Below are 19,589 nucleotides of genomic sequence, written 5' to 3'. Positions count from 1 at the left end.
GCGACTAGTTGCGAACGCGGAAGGAGCCCAAGTGGAGCTTACTATGAAAGTCTGCTCGGCTTGTGTGTGTGTCTGTCTGTGTGCAGTGCACTGCCTGCCTGGGTGCGGCCGACAGAGTGCGCCAGAGTGCAGCTACAGTCAAAACACAAACACACACACACACACACACACACAAAGTCCGTAAATACACAATATTTTTGAGCTGCGTTCGCTTCCAGCGTTCGCGCGTCTTACTTGTATGTGTGCAATGAAACCCATTCTATCAGGTCTCACTAGGACACGCCTCAATAGCCAACACACAAGAGGGGGTTGGGGTGTGCTGAAACCAGCGCACCCCAAAACCACAGGTTGGGAATTGATTGCGTGAAACAATCACCTGTGTGTCCAGTCTCAATGTTAGTAAACAAATAATTGGACTATACAAATCAATATACAGTAGATGTTCCCATTGTTAGGACAAGAATTCCCGCAACCGTTTTTACTTGATAGTAGTAGTAGTGAAGTAGACATGATTAAAGCACTAATTAAGTGTAGCTCATACATTAGATTGAAGACAATTAAGCTGCAGTTTCATTCTTGATGATTATACTGTATGATCACCTTTATTTGAAGCTCCCTGTTGTTGTTCAGACCCAATTAGCTCAAGGCCCACCTCCATAAGTTTGGAAAGTACATTTTTATAGCTTATTTTGTTGCTCAATCTTATCATTTTGAATCAGTAATGACAACTGTCCCTCCCATGAATTGTACATGTTCAATATGCATGTTTTATGTGGGCCTAAGGGATAACATAAATATAGGCTAGAGTGAGGCTGTCATTGGAAAATACACCCTGACAAGGCAAGCAGGCTCACATTATACATTATTGTAACTTCAACCTTGGAAACTGTGGGTTGCCCTAATATAACTACATTAAGACAATAGGCCTAGACCTTTTTCATACCAGCCAAGTATTGACATTGTACCAGAGCCTTTCCAGTGTGCCAACAACATGCACAATATAACCCCATTCTGTTTGACCTGAATGGATCACCACTTTAATTCATAGACCTCCCTCACTGATGATAACAGATAACACCTGTGTGTTTGGGCTGTATGTCAAACATGGCTGCTGCTGTTGTGGAAACCAACTCTATAGTGGAAACAAGGAACTTGTTACCTTCCTTGTGTAGAAAGAGTTCTAAAGGCTGTATCCGTGTTAGGTGTAAAGTAACAATTAATTACATTTACTAAAGTACTGTACTGTAACATTTACATTAACCACTTCAGCCCTATTTTATACATGCTATTCTCCAAATGGTAGTATTTTAACTTTTGATACTTTAAGTATATTTTGATGCCAATACTTTTGTACTTTTACTCAAGTAGCATTTTGAACTTTTACTTGTAATAGAGTATTTTTATATTCTGGTATTGCTACCTTTACAAGTAAAGTATGTGCGTAGGCCTAACTTCTTCCACCACTGGAATTACGTAGCCTGTTATGTAACTATTATATCACATGATATGCATTTTGTACTGTTCACTCACCTACCTTTGATTCGTTGGAAAAAGCATGATGTTGGCGGCCAGCTATACAATCTGCAAAACAGCCGATACAAGCTACAGTATGACAACAATAAACAGTAAACAAAAAGCAAGTGAGCTTAAGTCTGCTATAGCTCGAGCTGCTCGACCACCAGTATATATAAAAGCAACAGGAAATGCAGGCTAACAGAACATAAATAACTAAAGAAAAGGTGACTTAAAATGTACCTATAAACAAATATGTATGTTTCAGGTGATATAAAGAAGGCGATGGGCTAGAATAGTGCTGCTCACCAACACCAGTGTTCTTGAAAGGGAGACGGAAGGACAATAGCTAACTACGTTTGTCTAAACAGAAGGCCTACACTATCGTGGATTAAAATGCAAGCAGTAAATTAACTTTAACTATTGCAGTGCTGGGGGTGCTCCTTCCATTCCGACATCTCACCACTCCGACTAGTGGCTTCCGCGTGCGGTTAAGGTTAGGGTTAGGGTTAGGTATAGGGTTCGTCAACGTCGGAAAGGAGAAATGCACCCGCAGTGCTGCCTGCATGCTCCTGTTCACTTGCCTAAACAGAGACACACCAAGCAGCAAGCCCTACCATGGTGGAAGTATTCACATTGTTTACTCAAGTAAAAGTATCAATACCGAAATGTAGAAATACTCTGTTACAAGTAAAGTCCGGAATTAAATACAAAATTGGTATCAAAATGTACTTAAAGTACCAAAAGTAGAAAGTACTCTTTATGCAGAATGTCCCGTCCACGAGCAGATCTACAAGCTTCGGCTATTTTCAGCTAGCCGAAGTGCATAAAGTGCTGAAGTGGTTAATTTATGTTTTGTAATAATAATCAAAATCTGCAAAGTAACAATTACGTTTTCAAATAATTGTAGTGGAGTAAAAATACAATATGCCTCTGGGATGTAATGGAGTAGAAGTAAAAGTATTGAAAATTGGAAATACTCCAGTAAAGTAAAAGTACCAGAATTTTACTTAAGTACAGTACTTGAGTAAATGTACTTACTTACACCACTGCTGAAAAGATGTGCTCAACCAGCAGAAGGGACAAGTCCAGCTTAGCTGCTCCATGCCACTGTATTAGATGAGATGAGATGAGGTCACACTGACATCTAGTGGTATAAATACACAACAGGCTACAGCAAATTCCAAATTTGTTAGCTTTCCAAATCTAATTTCTTCCCCCTTTGGGTACTGTTGGCTGTTAAATTAGGCCTACCTTTGAGCTTCAAGGTTGATAGCGTTTTATTTTGTTAATTTGTGTTCAATGATGTATTGTAGACTGTAGACAATCTTCTAAAATTCCCAAGCAGGATGTCAGCATGTTAATTGGGATTTGAGTATTGAACTGCTAGTGCACTGTACTGGTCCATAACCCTCTGGTTAAAAAACACATTGTTTTTTCACAAGTTTCTAAATAGTCAATCATTAGTAGCTTTTTATCCTGTTTTCGGATTGAGGATTAACTCTTGAGAGAGAAAGAGACTTTTGAACTTGGGGTTCCCATGTGATTTAGTAACATTTATTTCTAAATTCACACCTGGCCTGGGGTGACTTTCTCCTATTGTCCCCGTTATCATCATTATTCAAACTTGGATATTCTAATTTTGTATATCCTATATTTTCATACATTTCCTCATCATTTTGTGTAATTTTGTATATGTTCTTTTTATTCAGTGTTTACAAATGTCTTCACCAAAAAAAGAGGCTGCGATAGGCAACATGGTTAGATAAATATATAGATATTAATTATGGTAATAGGTACTATACTTTCCTGGAATGTCTATTCAATTCAATTCAATTCAATTTTATTAAAGTGTCAAATCACAACAAGTTGTCTCAAGACACTTTACATGTAGAGAAGAGACCCGACAATCCCACCCTGAACAAGCAATTTTTGCGACAGTGGCAACGAAAAACTCCCTCTTAACTGGAAGAAACGTCAGGCAGACCCTAGGTTCTAGGGCGGGGGCCTTCTGCCTCGACCGTGTCGGGGGAAAGAGGAGAGAGAGAGAGAGAGAGACAGAGACAGAGACAGAGACAGAGAGAGAGAGAGAGAGAGAGAGAGAGAGAGAGAGATACAGTGCAAGTAGTAACAGTAACAATAGTAGCACATATAATAGTGTAAGATATATAGGATAGTATAATATAGTACAGCAATAATGTGTATGTAGTATATAATGGTATAATATAAGAACGTTAAGATAATATACAGTATATAGTATAGTGGTATAGTGCAGTGTAGTAGAAATCGACGGTCGTGCTCCATGGAGAGGCCCGGTCCGCAGTCACAGTCTTGAGCTGCAGCTGGGGGTCCGTAGTGACAGTCCATGGACCTGCGACGTGGGAAATAAAAGAAACTCCGGGGAGCGGGTCCCCGGTTGTAGAATTAGTGGCAGGCCTTACTAGAGCGTGAATCCGTACAGGGTTAATTACGATTGTACCATTGGGACACAAACCCACACAACCAAAGGGAGAACGAGAAGAGAGAGGACGAGAGGAGAAGGGGGGGGGGGGGGGGGGGGGGGTGGGCAGGGGAGGGGAGAGAGGATAACTATAGGGTGACTGAGTCTATACACTTCGGCTATAGGCTTTATCATAGAGAAAGGTTTTTAGTCTAGTCTTAAATATACAGGGTGTGTCTGCTTCGCGGACTGAGACTGGGAGAAGGTTCCACAGCTGAGGTGCCTGAAACTTAAATGCTCTGCCTCCTGTTCTAACTTTTTTGGGGTTTTCTGGAGCCGTAAGCATTTTTTCATACTGTGGGCGCAGTGGTGTTCTGGTTGGTTTATAGGGCTCGATGAGTTCTTTGAGATATACTGGTGCCTGTCCATTGAGAGCCTTGTATGTGAGGAGGAGAACTTTAAACTCGATTCTGTATTTAACCGGGAGCCAGTGCAAAGAGGCCAATGAAGGAGTGATATGATCTCTTCTTCTGGTTCCTGTCAGTATGCGCGCAGCGGCATTCTGGACAAGCTGCAGGCTATTTAGGGACTTACTTGGGCAGCCTGATAGTAGAGCGTTGCAATAGTCCAGCCTAGAAGTAACAAATGCGTAGACAAGTTTTTCTGCATCATTTTGGGACAGAATGTGCCTAACTTTTGCAATATTACGCAGGTGAAAAAAAGGCATTTCTTGAAATTTGTTTTATGTGGGACTGAAAGGACATGTCTTGGTCTTTACAGTGGCCCTGGAGGTCAAGGTAATACCATCTAGGGTAAAATTCTCATCGGCTAATTTATCTCTGAGGTGCTTAGGGCCAAGTACAATAACTTCAGTTTTGTCCGAGTTGAGGAGTAGGTAATTACGGGTCATCCAACTCTCATTAGACAGCCCAATCTAGTGGTATCGGCCCAACGAACCATCACGCCAGAAGGAAATGTTTGGATCGGGGCGGTGCACCTGATCTGGCGCAGCGCTCAGGTCCTGGACCTGGTGAGACGAAGGAGGAGCCCGGCCAGGAGACAACCCACAGAGCCTAGTCCCTCCACGTGCCAGAGCCTCCCCGAGTCCCGGCAGAGTACTTCCAGAGAAGCGGACTGCCCTGTCTTTCCCTATAGGACTGACCGTGGGTGCTACTGGGACGTAAGTCGGGGCTTGATCAACCCTGGCTGGGTCACCTGGGCGAGGGTGTATGTTGTATGTTGCGAGACCCGAAACACCCTATGACCCCAGGCTACAACACTGATGATACGTCCCAGTTGCATCCATGTGATGTTTTTCTTTATCAGTTATTCTATTTATAGTGGCTCATAGGAATTTATAGACTACGTGACAACCAGGAATAGTTTGGTGACCACAGGAGAGACTGTTGACAGCCGGAATGTAGACGGCACCCCGGGAGCAGTATGGGTTAGCGCCCCATGCTGTGTCTTCTGTGAGGAAGAAGCCCAACAAACCTGCGGTTAGGCCTTTAGGAGGGCCATTCCAGCGTACCGCAAGCAGAGCTAATACCATTAGACAGCCCAATCTAGTGGTATCGGCCCAACGAACCATCACGCCAGAAGGAAATGTTTGGATCGGGGCGGTGCACCTGATCTGGCGCAGCGCTCAGGTCCTGGACCTGGTGAGACGAAGGAGGAGCCCGGCCAGGAGACAACCCACAGAGCCTAGTCCCTCCACGTGCCAGAGCCTCCCCGAGTCCCGGCAGAGTACTTCCAGAGAAGCGGACTGCCCTGTCTTTCCCTATAGGACTGACCGTGGGTGCTACTGGGACGTAAGTCGGGGCTTGATCAACCCTGGCTGGGTCACCTGGGCGAGGGTGTATGTTGTATGTTGCGAGACCAGAAACACTCTATGACCCCAGGCTACAACACTGATGATACGTCCCAGTTGCATCCATGTGATGTTTTTCTTTATCAGTTATTCTATTTATAGTGGCTCATAGGAATTTATAGACTACGTGACAACCAGGAATAGTTTGGTGACCACAGGAGAGACTGTTGACAGCCGGAATGTAGACGGCACCCCGGGAGCAGTATGGGTTAGCGCCCCATGCTGTGTCTTCCGTGAGGAAGAAGCCCAACAAACCTGCGGTTAGGCCTTTAGGAGGGCCATTCCAGCGTACCGCAAGCAGAGCTAATACCATTAGACAGCCCAATCTAGTGGTATCGGCCCAACGAACCATCACGCCAGAAGGAAATGTTTGGATCGGGGCGGTGCACCTGATCTGGCGCAGCGCTCAGGTCCTGGACCTGGTGAGACGAAGGAGGAGCCCGGCCAGGAGACAACCCACAGAGCCTAGTCCCTCCACGTGCCAGAGCCTCCCCGAGTCCCGGCAGAGTACTTCCAGAGAAGCGGACTGCCCTGTCTTTCCCTATAGGACTGACCGTGGGTGCTACTGGGACGTAAGTCGGGGCTTGATCAACCCTGGCTGGGTCACCTGGGCGAGGGTGTATGTTGTATGTTGCGAGACCCGAAACACCCTATGACCCCAGGCTACAACACTGATGATACGTCCCAGTTGCATCCATGTGATGTTTTTCTTTATCTTGATGTCTATAAGACAGTCTACCCCACTGAAGTGTATACTTGAACTGTATAAATCCAACTCATGCACATGAAGTGTTAACATTCACTCTAATCATTTTGCCTCTGGCTGCTCCCAAACTTCCTCTCGAATTAGTACAACATGTACAACACTTTCTTTATCTTATTAGTGAGTGATGTGTTTTTGATGGATGTTATAATAAGTCTTTCCATTCAGAGGGCAGTACTCGGAAGGGGTGTTCAGATTAGAGGTACTCTATATTGGGAAAGGTGGGGCAAAGTGTTCAGATGCATTGGCAAACTTCATGTAGCCCCTAGAGGGAAGCAGAGATAAAATGATGTCATGAGTGACACAGGTATTTAAGGCCTTTCTAATCAGGCAGGTAGCAGGTTGGGTCCTCACAGCACCATACTTGGTGTGTTGTGAGAGGGGGGTGTTTGAGTAACAACTTCATGAATGGTAATTCATGCAATGGTGCAATATGTGTTTGATTATTCAGTGAAAATGTTTGTTATTCCCTGTGGGGAGACGGTGCAAGGCGGGTTGTCTCTCCAGGGTGTGTGTATGTGAACCAAGGGGCCAGGTTTTGCATTTTTATACCTCTACCCTCCTGGTATAGTGATTGATCTTGTTGCTTGCAAGAGCCCATTGCACAGTGTAGTTCTTAAGACTTTTAAGGCAGAAATAATTCCATTTTCGCCAGAAACAGGCTGTATCAAATATGAATGAATATCATAAACGATGCAGAGCCACCCCCCTGACAGAAATGCCGGGGTGGTGTGTTTATGTTTGGGGTTAACACAGTTCTTATATGACGTGATCTAAGATTCCCCTATTAGTCCAGGGGCCAACACTGATATTTTCACAAATTGGTACCACCTAAGGTGACCGTAAAGTTTTTGTATTTTTGTCTTCCTACATGTCTCTAGTTTATATTTTGGTTTGATAACCCTTCCAATCTTGTAGCTTAATGGCAGTTATCACTACCTACCGGCTAATGTATCCGGTAGGAGACAGTCTCCTCCTCCTACCGGAAATACACCCGGGCATCAAATTATTGCGACAAAAAACAAAATATATCCATGTATTCAAGGCGTCATGGGGTGTGCAATTGATAACTTCTCAGATTTTTGGTGTTTGCAAAAAGACTGCTTTCCATAAGCTTGTAAAAGTTGACCCTCCTTCGGTCTAGGGTGGTCATAGCTGAATGGGTAGAGCAGGGGTATTCAACTAGATTAGGCAGGGGGCCACAACTGTAAAATAACTTGGAGTCGGGGGCCACACAGCGCAAATGCACGCGCGCGCAGCGCGCGTGCATGTGCGCACACAATTTCGCGCGCGTGCGCGAAGCGCACGCGCGCGAAATTTTCCGGGTCTAATTCGGTCTAATTCGGGTCTAATTCGGTTCTATTTGACCAATATAAATCAACCTTTTTTCGGGTCTAATTCGGTTCTATTTAAGGTTCTAAGTTAAGTTCCAATGAAAGATGGCCTTTCAAGAACTAATGAAGGATAAATAATTTGTACTGTTTTAACTTTGATAACATAAATCAAAGTTAAAATAAATAATAATTATGAAAATTAAAAAAAAAAAAAAAAAAAAAAATTTTTTTTTTTTTTTTTTTTTTTTTGAATATGGCCAGGGGCCACAAGGAAGCTCCTCGCGGGCCGCACGTGGCCCGCGGGCCGCCAGTTGAATATCTATGGGGTAGAGAGTCCCCCTGGGAAACTTAAAGGAGGAGTTCACCCAAAAAATGATTTATTTTCTATCAATTGCACACCCCATGAAGCCTTGAATACATGGATATATTTTGTTTTTTGTCGCAATAATTTGATGCCCGGGTGTATTTCCGGTAGGAGACACAAAGATTCTACTTTGTGTCTCCTACCGGATACATTAGCCGGTAGGTAGTGATAACTGCCATTAAGCTACAAGATTGGAAGGGTTATCATACCAAAATATAAACTAGAGACATGTAGGAAGACAAAAATACAAAAACTTTACGGTCACCTTAGGTGGTACCAAAATATGGCTTGGCCCCTGGACTATGTCTCTAAACTCTGTTTTCTGTGTTTTTGAAGGAATTTGAACATTCCATTAAAAGCCCAGAGGAAGGCTCCTGCTGAAACGTGTAGGTGGTCCGCCATGAGTCTTTTTAACCTTTTGTTACACCATAGCTATAGAGTGCTTTGGCATTTCCTTCTGTTTCCATGTCTGTATAACCCTTGACTCCAAAAAGCAACTTTGTTTGCTTATAGAATTCATTTCCCTGCAGGTCTTCAAACTAGAACTTTTTTTAAAGAAGCAGAAACGCACCCATTAATATACTGTATGTTCTGTAGGATATCTATATTTTGTATATTGTTTTTTGAATAACAAAAAAGCACTGATGCAGGCAAGGGTTCTTGTAAATTACATTAACATTAGCAATTTAAAGCCTATAGACTATAGCTAGCCGCTCTAACAAGAAGACAGAGATGTAACACCACCAGACGTTTTGTGTTCCTTCATTTACTTTCCATACAGTACATGGGATTATATCACTTGTCGTGCATGTTCAAATTATAGCCCCTACTAAACCCTACAGGATGAAGTTCGATATAAACTTGATCTGTGCAATTTACGGATAACATTGCTGTAGCTTCCTAGCTTGACATCTATTGTGTTATCTAATGCTCTAAAAAACCTTTGTGTCCTGCACAAAATATGATGAATATGAATGTACATTTCAGCAGGTGTGGTATCGTTTCAAACATGGCAACATGATATAACCACAATATTCCATCTAAATGGGTAAACACTGGAAGGTCTAATATTGTACTGGGTGATTTTTGAGTTCTACAGTTGTTTGTGCCATCTGGGGGGATGTGATCATCAATTTGCATTCCCAAGCACTCTAAAAGTTCTGGCCATTGTTTAAGTTTCGAAGCCCAGGTGAGTGGGGGTCTGGGCAGGAAGAGATTTGAAGTCTGATTAAATCAGTCACACCCTGAGGATCCTGGTCTTTGTTCTGCAACAGCAGAACCCAGCTTTAGGTGTGAACTCAAAACAAATCACAGAGCCAAGTTCTTTTGTTAATCAGGAGGTTGATTTCAGTACCATTGTTTTTATGCAAGGGTGGTGGTCAAAGTGAAACATCTGTTACTCGGTCTCTAAGATAGGGGGCAGAGATGAAGTTAGGTAAGGTCATGCAGACTGCAGATTGAATTTACACTGTATTATTCTGATTTCTTGGTAAAAGCTTATTTTGTATTAAGTAGCACAGTGTGAAAACATATGAGAGGAATAAAGTGGATAACTCTGACCTGTGCTGTAAACCAAGAGAAATGTCATTAAGGAAAATATTCAGTCTGGAGTAAATGTTGCTTGTATAGACCCATTGTATTTCTAACTGTTGTTTGCAACTATGAAGTATAAAAGTGTGTGGATTCATTCTAAAGCTTGAGAGATGCTGGATAAGAATTAGCAACCAGGTTATATTTTGAAGTACTGTGTCTAAGTATAATTGATAACTTGTATGTGTCATATAAGGGAATACATTCAAATGTGTGATACCAGGAGGTAGGCGGGGACTCGACCACGACAACAACCCTGTCAGAATGTACTTGTGCTGGGATAGGCAGACAAAGGGATCAGGGGCTGGGCTAAAACTACGTGACCCCTCCCCTTGTTGACAGGAGGTAAACAGTGTATAAAATGTTGTGCTTTGTATGTGACTGGGCGCGCTGCTGATCGGAACCCACATGGCAGACGTCCAGTCAGGCTGAAATAAAAGGATGCTTGACCTGAAATCCTGGGACTCTGGACTTCTTTCTAACTTTAAGCTTTCTCCAGGAAACTGGTATTAATAGCCCGCTCTTGTGATCGAAAATATACAACATTAATGGCGTTTGTCGGCAGTCGTCTTAATATTCTTTCCTTCTTTTATGGAGGACGGGGTATGCGAGAAGAACCTGATTTTTTGTGGTTTTATTTTTGATTTTAAGGGCGATGGGCTGGTTTTCTGGAGTAGGGTTTTTGGGGGGTAGATCCAGGGCCCAAGGTAAGTGTGCTTTGTGGCACAAAAATGCTTCTTGAGCCGGTAAAGGCCTTGGAGCTAAAATTGTTCTAAATTATACCTTATAGCGATATATAGGCCTTCATTTTCCCAGAATCGTTTGACTGGTGAGCAAGAGTAGGAGAGCTTCTTTCGAATTGATTTTGGAAAAAACAATATTAGTGTGTGTGGAGGTTTTGGCGCCCCTTGAGGTATTTCAGATTCGAATATCCTGGGTGTGAAAGACAATGGCTTATTTATCTTGATTTTCTTGAAGTCTTCAGTCAATTGCAAGTCAGTTAATAGTAAATATATTCTGATATATTTGCAAGATGTTAAGTACAAGAAATTGACTGAGTATTTTCAGAGGGGGAGATGATTAGCCTGGTCAAAAAGCTCATTTTACTCGTCTTTGGGACCTTGCACAGGAGTGTTAAATGCTTGCATATTTTTTTTTAGGAATCATTTTTCCCTGTGATAATTAACTATATCCAGAGCTGCTGTGCATAAAAGTACTGAGGTTACGAAAAGTGCTGGCTTTGGGGACATGTTAATATTATTGTAGGATTTTAACACCTCGTTCTGACTGTTCCATATTCTTTCGATCTGAGCTAAAAGGCAGTGACGTCAAAAAAGCTATTTCTAATCGAGTGTGGAGCTACTGGTGGTAGTGTTTGAATTTATAACAATATCATAGGACTTCATATTACAGAACCGTTTGATCAGTGAGCTAAAAGGCAGTGAAGTCAAAAAGAAGTTTATTTCAACTCGGTTCAGTAATCAACAATAATAGGTTGCATTATAATACAATGACATTTAGAACAATATCAATTCGCCTTCCAAAATCGACGAGCTGTGAGGAGAAGGACAGTTTGCTATGGTCGTTTTTGAGAGTTGAATGCACTGTAAATACGTTTGAAGTGCAGCAGCAGGACTTTGAATAATGTAAATAAGAACATGAACGCACATGTACGCACGCACGCACGCACGCACGCCACTGCGGTTGGCAATAAGACTTAGCCCAGGGTCCGATTATACACTGAGGGTGAGTGTACAATTGCCTTTAGATATCGGCGCGCGATGGACTTCGAGTGCCTTAGCCCGGCAAGAATCCTGGGTTTAGTTTTGGAACGCTCGAACGAACGATGAGTAAGCCTTGCATGTACCTTGGGAACAATAGAAAATATGATGTAAATATGAGAATTACTCTCGCCATAAGTGTGAGACTCAGTTGAGAGATCATTGATGGCTTACCAGGATAGGGTTGGAATCATAGGAAGATGTATTTTGTGGTGTTCTGCTTAGGGAAAGGAAAGGTACATGGACCTCGAGGCATTGTGAATTGTTGTTTTTTTCCCTAAAGCACTTGAATATTTTGTGATCGTACAGGAGTTTTTTTGGTGTTGAACTTTTTATGTGTTACGTTCGTAATGCGACTTTCTTGGGGACGTCTTTGTGGGTTCATGGCTTTTCGGCTGTGTAATGAGATCTTAATTATCACATTCGTGGTAAGGTTACTTGGGAGTTTCTCCTGTTCGTTTAATGTTGGTCTTGTTAAAGTATGTGTTGAGTCTTTGTTGTGGGGACGAGTGGTAGGCCTATGTCTGTGAGTGTGTGTGTGTTGGAGGTGAGGTGACTTTGTGGCTTTTCAGCTGCGTACCACTTTCGTGGTGATGCTATTTTTTCTTGGACTGGACGATGGAGATGTGAGTGTGATTCTGTGTCTGTGTTAGTCTCGTGCATGAACGTTTTGACGTTGTATGACTGGTCTTGCGCGTGTGTGTGTGTATGTTGGTGATAAAGTGTGAATGTGTGTCTGATGTATGCCCAGGTGGGGCGAGCGGTCGTGTGTTTGTGGCGCATTTTGCGTCTTGGGGAGGTAGTTTTATTTTATTTTTATTATTTGGACTGGATTGGAGTTCTTCGGTGCTTCTGTGTGCTTGAGATAGCTTGGTGGATTTCATTTTTGTACAACACATCTTCTGCAAAGAGTGTTGTAGAGGGGTGAGATGAAATGATTGTTTCAATATTTAACTGATATAACGATTTAGTCTAAACGATAGTGAAAATAATCTTTGAACTGTTAAAGTAATCTACAAGAGAGGACAGTAAAAAGTGTATTTAGAAAAAAGGAAAAATTGGAATGTTACAGTAAAGAAATAATATGAGTAAAGGTTAAATTTGATCAACTATAGATTGGAGGTTCGTGTGAAAATATTTAAATATTGAGAGCTAAGGTTTTATTATATAGGATTGATTCGGTTTGATTAGTGCTTCATTCAGGGCGGCTTAATTATTTGGCTGGTCTAGTGTGTTGTTGTGGTCGTGGTGTCCCTGTCGGTGTTGGATCGAGGCTTTTTCCAGAGAGGTTGACTCAGGAGTGCACGCCTGAGAGATATGCGTGACTTTGGCCAAGACACGCAGTCGCTCATGTTCTTTCTGGGGAGACGCTGAGGTTGAACACGGCTGGAATACCATGACATAGCAATGTATTGGATCGGTTAAAAGGTGCCTAGAAGTTAAAGAACGGATGTCTTAGCTACACAAACGTGCTTTGATTGATAGATACCTTATTCAGTTGTACTAAGCCATGATGCGCAGATGATTTTAAAAGTAATGATTTAGATAGGTTAGAAGGTTAAAATGGAGGAACCATAAAGTAGAAGTTTCACTGGCTTTCTGATTGCAGGGGTTTGGGGGTTCATTCCAAAAAACACCTGAACTACTGCAACAGGGAGATATTTGTGATTCTTATTTTGCTAAAATGAAATAGATTTTAGTTTATTAAATAGGAGATCTTAGGATAGAGTCATTGTTGGCCTTCTGATGGCTGGGAGGAGGTACACTTTTTCGTTCAGGTTTTTAAAAGGACATAGACCTTTCTCTTTTGTGCTAAAATGTAAACTGTAAATTTGCCTTAATTGATTGACAGCGTATAGACAGTTCCCGGTCTGGATCACTATCCTTTTTAATCTCACAGATCGAGTATAATATTTAGAGTTTCGATAAGTGAACTAAATACTTAATTCAGTGGTTCACCACTGGGGCTAAAAATAGGCTGAAATTCGTTTATATAAGGTAACAGAACAATATACAAAATCCAAGCATTTAATAGGAGATGTCTGTGTCTGCTTTGAAATTACCACATTTTGTTTGTTTGTTTGTTTTTGTTAGGAACCAGGGAAAGAAAGAGAATCTGACGCAGTTTTAAGGTAAGTGTTGGTTGATGTGAGTTACCAGGGGTGGAAGAAGTCTTTTTCTGGTGCAGACCTAATAATTAGTATAGTTTTGGCAGAACCTTGAGGGTCACAATTAGGTGACTGGAGGGGAGTTTATCCTCAGGCTCGAGACGCCAGGATAGGAAAAGGTAGACAGATTAGATAGAAATTGACAGACAGATAGGGTGGTCTGCTTCATCTTGTTTAAAGAGACGTCACACCCTTGTGACGAAACATCACCCAGCACTGATCTTACACTGATCTTTTTAATCTGTACTTAAGTAAAATAGCTTTTGGTATGCTCTAAGCCAGGAGTGTACACATTTTGAAAATATTGAGAGGGAAATAGGACTAATTTTAGGACCCAGAGGGGACGCTTAAATAGAGATTATTATAGTATAAATTTTGAATTATCGTGAGGAAAATAGGTTAAATAGTTGCTAAGACAGTAAATAGGACTTAAGTGTTAAGTGGTTTATTAGAATCATTAGTTTGAAAAATAACAAGGAGGAAAAAATTGAAAAAGTATCAAGAGGATTGAAATGGAAAACTTAGCGAGTATAATTTATGTAGGAATGAATTGACTGAGACATACAGTAGTTAAAATGTGTCATTTGTCTGGAAGCAGTAGTGTCATGGATGAATGGCTGGTTTATTATGAAAAGAGTAGGGAAAAGTTTTTGTCAAGTATTTTCCTGCCAGGATCTGTTGGAGACAGTTGGAGAAAGTTGGAGAGGTTGTTGTCCAGAGGGGTCCAGGCCAGTGAGGAGGAGTTGGTGAAAAAGTGACGGGCGCCAGCAGGAGAAAGGAGCGTCTACTCAGCATTAGCGGAGGACAGCAGGAGGTCTATCAATCGTCCCAGGCTGAGAACCAGGAGATGCAGCAAACGAGGGGTGGTGTGAATCTTCATCAGCTCGTCACTCATCAGAGAGAAGGGCCAGACGTGGGACAACTTCCCATCTGTCTACTCATCAGAAGAAGGGTCTTCAGAGTCGCTACAGCACAGCAGGAGCACAGCAGGACACCAGGAGGTGCAACTCTACAGACCAGGAGATGGCGTGAATCTTCGACCAGAGGGCTGTTAACTACTCGTCAAAAGCAACACGGCAGGACGACAGATGACAGACATCGGGCAGACGGCTAGGTGTTACAGTTTGACAGCAGGGAGCCATGGGGGTTAACTTGTCGACTCAGCTCTACAAATCGTCCCAGGCAGATAGCAGGAGGTTCCAGAGATCAAGGGGCTTCTGAGATTCTACAAAGTTGCTTTGTCAAGATGAAAGACAAAACCCCCTCAGTGGAAAGGTGATTCCAGCAGGTTTCACACGCCTTTTGTCAAACAAGAGAAACCGTACCATTGTCATGGAAAGGATGACAATCATCCCCCCCTTCATCATTTACACAAAACCCCCTCTTTTCCCCTTGCCCAAGAGCTGTGGACAGCTTGACTGGAAATTCCCCAGTAAGCGGACATGGACATTCGAAGAAAAAGAAGAAGAATTTTGCGGTTTATTAGTTTAGGCGAAAAAAGAAAGAACAGAAAATCATTTCTGCGCGCGTGGACACTGAAGGACACTTTTTGTTATAGGATGCTATACGATGTGTTTTGATCAGTAACCAAATGACGATTGTTTTGCAGGTTCAGTGGCATACATAAGCAGGTTGTTAAGTGTTGATTCTTCTTAGGTTGGACAGATGGCTGGAGGAGACTTTAACCCGGAGTTGTATTATTTCACAGGTTTGAAAGTTCCTTTGTGGGAGACGTTGTGAAGTCTCCCAAGAGGGGAATGTGGTATCGTTTCAAACATGGCAACATGATATAACCACAATATTCCATCTAAATGGGTAAACACTGGAAGGTCTAATATTGTACTGGGTGATTTTTGAGTTCTACAGTTGTTTGTGCCATCTGGGGGGATGTGATCATCAATTTGCATTCCCAAGCACTCTAAAAGTTCTGGCCATTGTTTAAGTTTCGAAGCCCAGGTGAGTGGGGGTCTGGGCAGGAAGAGATTTGAAGTCTGATTAAATCAGTCACACCCTGAGGATCCTGGTCTTTGTTCTGCAACAGCAGAACCCAGCTTTAGGTGTGAACTCAAAACAAATCACAGAGCCAAGTTCTTTTGTTAATCAGGAGGTTGATTTCAGTACCATTGTTTTTATGCAAGGGTGGTGGTCAAAGTGAAACATCTGTTACTCGGTCTCTAAGATAGGGGGCAGAGATGAAGTTAGGTAAGGTCATGCAGACTGCAGATTGAATTTACACTGTATTATTCTGATTTCTTGGTAAAAGCTTATTTTGTATTAAGTAGCACAGTGTGAAAACATATGAGAGGAATAAAGTGGATAACTCTGACCTGTGCTGTAAACCAAGAGAAATGTCATTAAGGAAAATATTCAGTCTGGAGTAAATGTTGCTTGTATAGACCCATTGTATTTCTAACTGTTGTTTGCAACTATGAAGTATAAAAGTGTGTGGATTCATTCTAAAGCTTGAGAGATGCTGGATAAGAATTAGCAACCAGGTTATATTTTGAAGTACTGTGTCTAAGTATAATTGATAACTTGTATGTGTCATATAAGGGAATACATTCAAATGTGTGATACCAGGAGGTAGGCGGGGACTCGACCACGACAACAACCCTGTCAGAATGTACTTGTGCTGGGATAGGCAGACAAAGGGATCAGGGGCTGGGCTAAAACTACGTGACCCCTCCCCTTGTTGACAGGAGGTAAACAGTGTATAAAATGTTGTGCTTTGTATGTGACTGGGCGCGCTGCTGATCGGAACCCACATGGCAGACGTCCAGTCAGGCTGAAATAAAAGGATGCTTGACCTGAAATCCTGGGACTCTGGACTTCTTTCTAACTTTAAGCTTTCTCCAGGAAACTGGTATTAATAGCCCGCTCTTGTGATCGAAAATATACAACACAGGTTTGGTCGCTTGCTACATTGATGCTGCTGGGCCAACTGCAGACTTTCACATTTGATGTTACTTTCCCTCTCCTCCTACTTGGGTCATCATCGCACAGCAACTGCTCCCAATGAACTTCCTTTATACGCCTTTGGCTTTCTTTTTATACATCGATGTATGACCCTTTGGACAGGTGAAGTTTGACAAAAACAAAAATATTTTCAACTTTTGTCGAACGAAAGAAGGGTTTTTTAAGTCTTAAAGCCTTAAGTTGAAAAGGTACGGCTTGTTGTTTGGAAAGACCTGCACATCCCCCCAAAACTCACCAAACTGTGGATTTCCAGCATTTCTGGTGTCTGACTTCATGGCCTTTGTGACTTTTTGACATAAAATTAGACAAGAGTTCCAGTTGTGTTGCGTGTGTTCTAAACTTCTTATTTTCTTTTAAATCACTAACCTTACTGGGGGATGAACAGTAACATATCATCATTTCAGATCATTTGTGTCCTAGCTAGACAATTCCATATTGGTAGAATTCTGCAGTATTACAGACTCTTATTAAAAGGGAATCATGGCCCTCTTGTCTTGACCAAATTGCATTTTGATGGATACATTCGTTCCTATTACTTTTCTTTGTTAATGTACTGTTTTACAGTTATCTCTCTATCTGCCCTTGTGTATTCTTCTATTTGTGTAACTCAAGAATATATCCGGTGGATCTTTAGTCAGAAAATGTGGGACATGCTGTAACGGTGTGCGTATGCAAATGTGTGGGCTGTGCAGTTGTGGGTTGTCACCATAGAAGATTCACAGCTTGAAGTAATCTTGCCTAAACCTAATCTCTTTGGTAGTCACACTCATTACCTATACTGTACACTGTGCATTTCTCTGTCCAAGTATGGGCCTCTATTGTACACTTTTGAAGCCTGATTTGTACTTAGTCGTACGATGGTGTCCCGCACAGAAATTAGCCGATCTACAAGCTCGTAATGCGTCACATTGAGGTGCGCTGTGTGAGCTTGTGGGTCTGCTATTTTAGGCGCGAGACACCACCACTGCACGACGGAACATAAATTAGGCATTACCTTCCACTCCTTCCACTTGATACCTCACAATTCACAGTGTTATTCCCCCCTCCCCAGACGTCAGAGATGTTTCATGTGGCTGGTGTGGCTGAGCAGGTCTATTTTCACAAGTTTGATATTCTATATTCATACTGGAGTGTTAGTCCAGGGGCCAACACTGATATTTTCACAAATTGGTACCGCCTGAGGTGGCCGTAAAGTTTTTGTATTTTTTTATTCCTACATGTCTCTAGTTTATATTTTGGTATGATACATCTTCCAATTCAGTAGCTTAATGGCAGTTATCACTACCTACCGGCTAATGTATCCGGTAGGAGACACAAAGTAGAATCTTTGTGTCTCCTACCGGAAATACACCCGGGCATCAAATTATTGCGACAAAAAACTAAATATATCCATGTATTCAAGGCTTCATGGGGTGTGCAATTGATAACTTCTCAGATTTTTGGTGTTTGCAAAAAGACTGCTTTCCATAAGCTTGTAAAAGTTGACCCTCCTTCGGTCTAGGGTGGTCATAGCTGAATGGGTAGAGAGTCCCCCTGGGAAACTTAAAGGAGGAGTTCACCCAAAAAATGATTTATTTTCTATCAATTGCACACCCCATGAAGCCTTGAATACATGGATATATTTTGTTTTTTGTCGCAATAATTTGATGCCCGGGTGTATTTCCGGTAGGAGACACAAAGATTCTACTTTGTGTCTCCTACCGGATACATTAGCCGGTTTAGAGTGATTACTGTCATTAAGCTACTGAAATGGAAGATGTATCATACCAAAATATAAACAAGAGACATGTAGGAATACAGAAATACCAAAAATGTACGGCCACCTTAGGTGGTACCAAAATCTGGCTTGGCCCCTGGACTATATGGGGATTTCAACACAAAAAATAAAGCCACAAACCTGGGGGACAGCGCCCTCTAGCGGCAGTGACGTCAGACTTCGGTGCTCTAAGCCCCAGCTGACTGTACCACTTTTTCCTCTGTCTCCTTCTTGTCAGTATGTAGACACCAATGTCTCTTTCTTGTCATGTAGACACCAGTGTCTTTTGTTGAGATTCTGAATTCTTAACTCCACTGAGTCCCCATCTTTAAACCAATCCAGTAACTTTGATTGGTGCACCGCTGAGCATGTAAATAGCCATAATTTATTTATTTCACTGCAGATCTACATATTCAATTTAAAATCATCCTTAACCTTTAAATGTAATTAATTCTTTCACTGGACTAAAATCTTGTTTTATTTGATGGCCTTCCTGCCCTGGCATTTGGCATTTATGCCCTCAAAAAATGGGCAACACCAAAGGCCGAGTGGCTTTACTGTTTATGATGTGAACTGGAGAAGGAATGTGACTACCACAAGCAAGCATGGTTTTGCTCCTAGATTTAGATTTATGATGCTACTGTACGTAGAGCTCTTAGCTGGTTTGACCAAATTTCTATTGGTTTGTTTGTCAAACCATCAGTACCATCTTCCCCATCGTAGCTAAAACGGGTGACCCAGCTGTGCTTAAACTCCCTTTGCTTTGTGTGGGGCTGCCATAGAGGTGAGGGGCTTTGTACACTATTTGGACTGCTGTGTGCAAATAGGACATTGAGCATTTTTGTTTGTAGTGCTCTATAGAGTTGCAGTGTTGTCCTTGAGGTCAAATATAAGGTGCTGTGTGATTTCAACCATTTTATGCCCCTCTTTAAGCCTGCAGCCAACAGGAGTGGAGCATTGGCAAGCTGGTTCTTTTAGCACTTGGGGAAATGTCATAACTCACTTCAGATTTCAATTTTGAAATTACGTATTTGT

This window comes from Gymnoscopelus microlampas, assembly GCF_963454915.1.
Source record: "Gymnoscopelus microlampas genome assembly, chromosome: 12".
Lineage (NCBI taxonomy): Eukaryota > Metazoa > Chordata > Actinopteri > Myctophiformes > Myctophidae > Gymnoscopelus > Gymnoscopelus microlampas.
Note: the sequence above shows the minus strand (reverse complement) of the source record.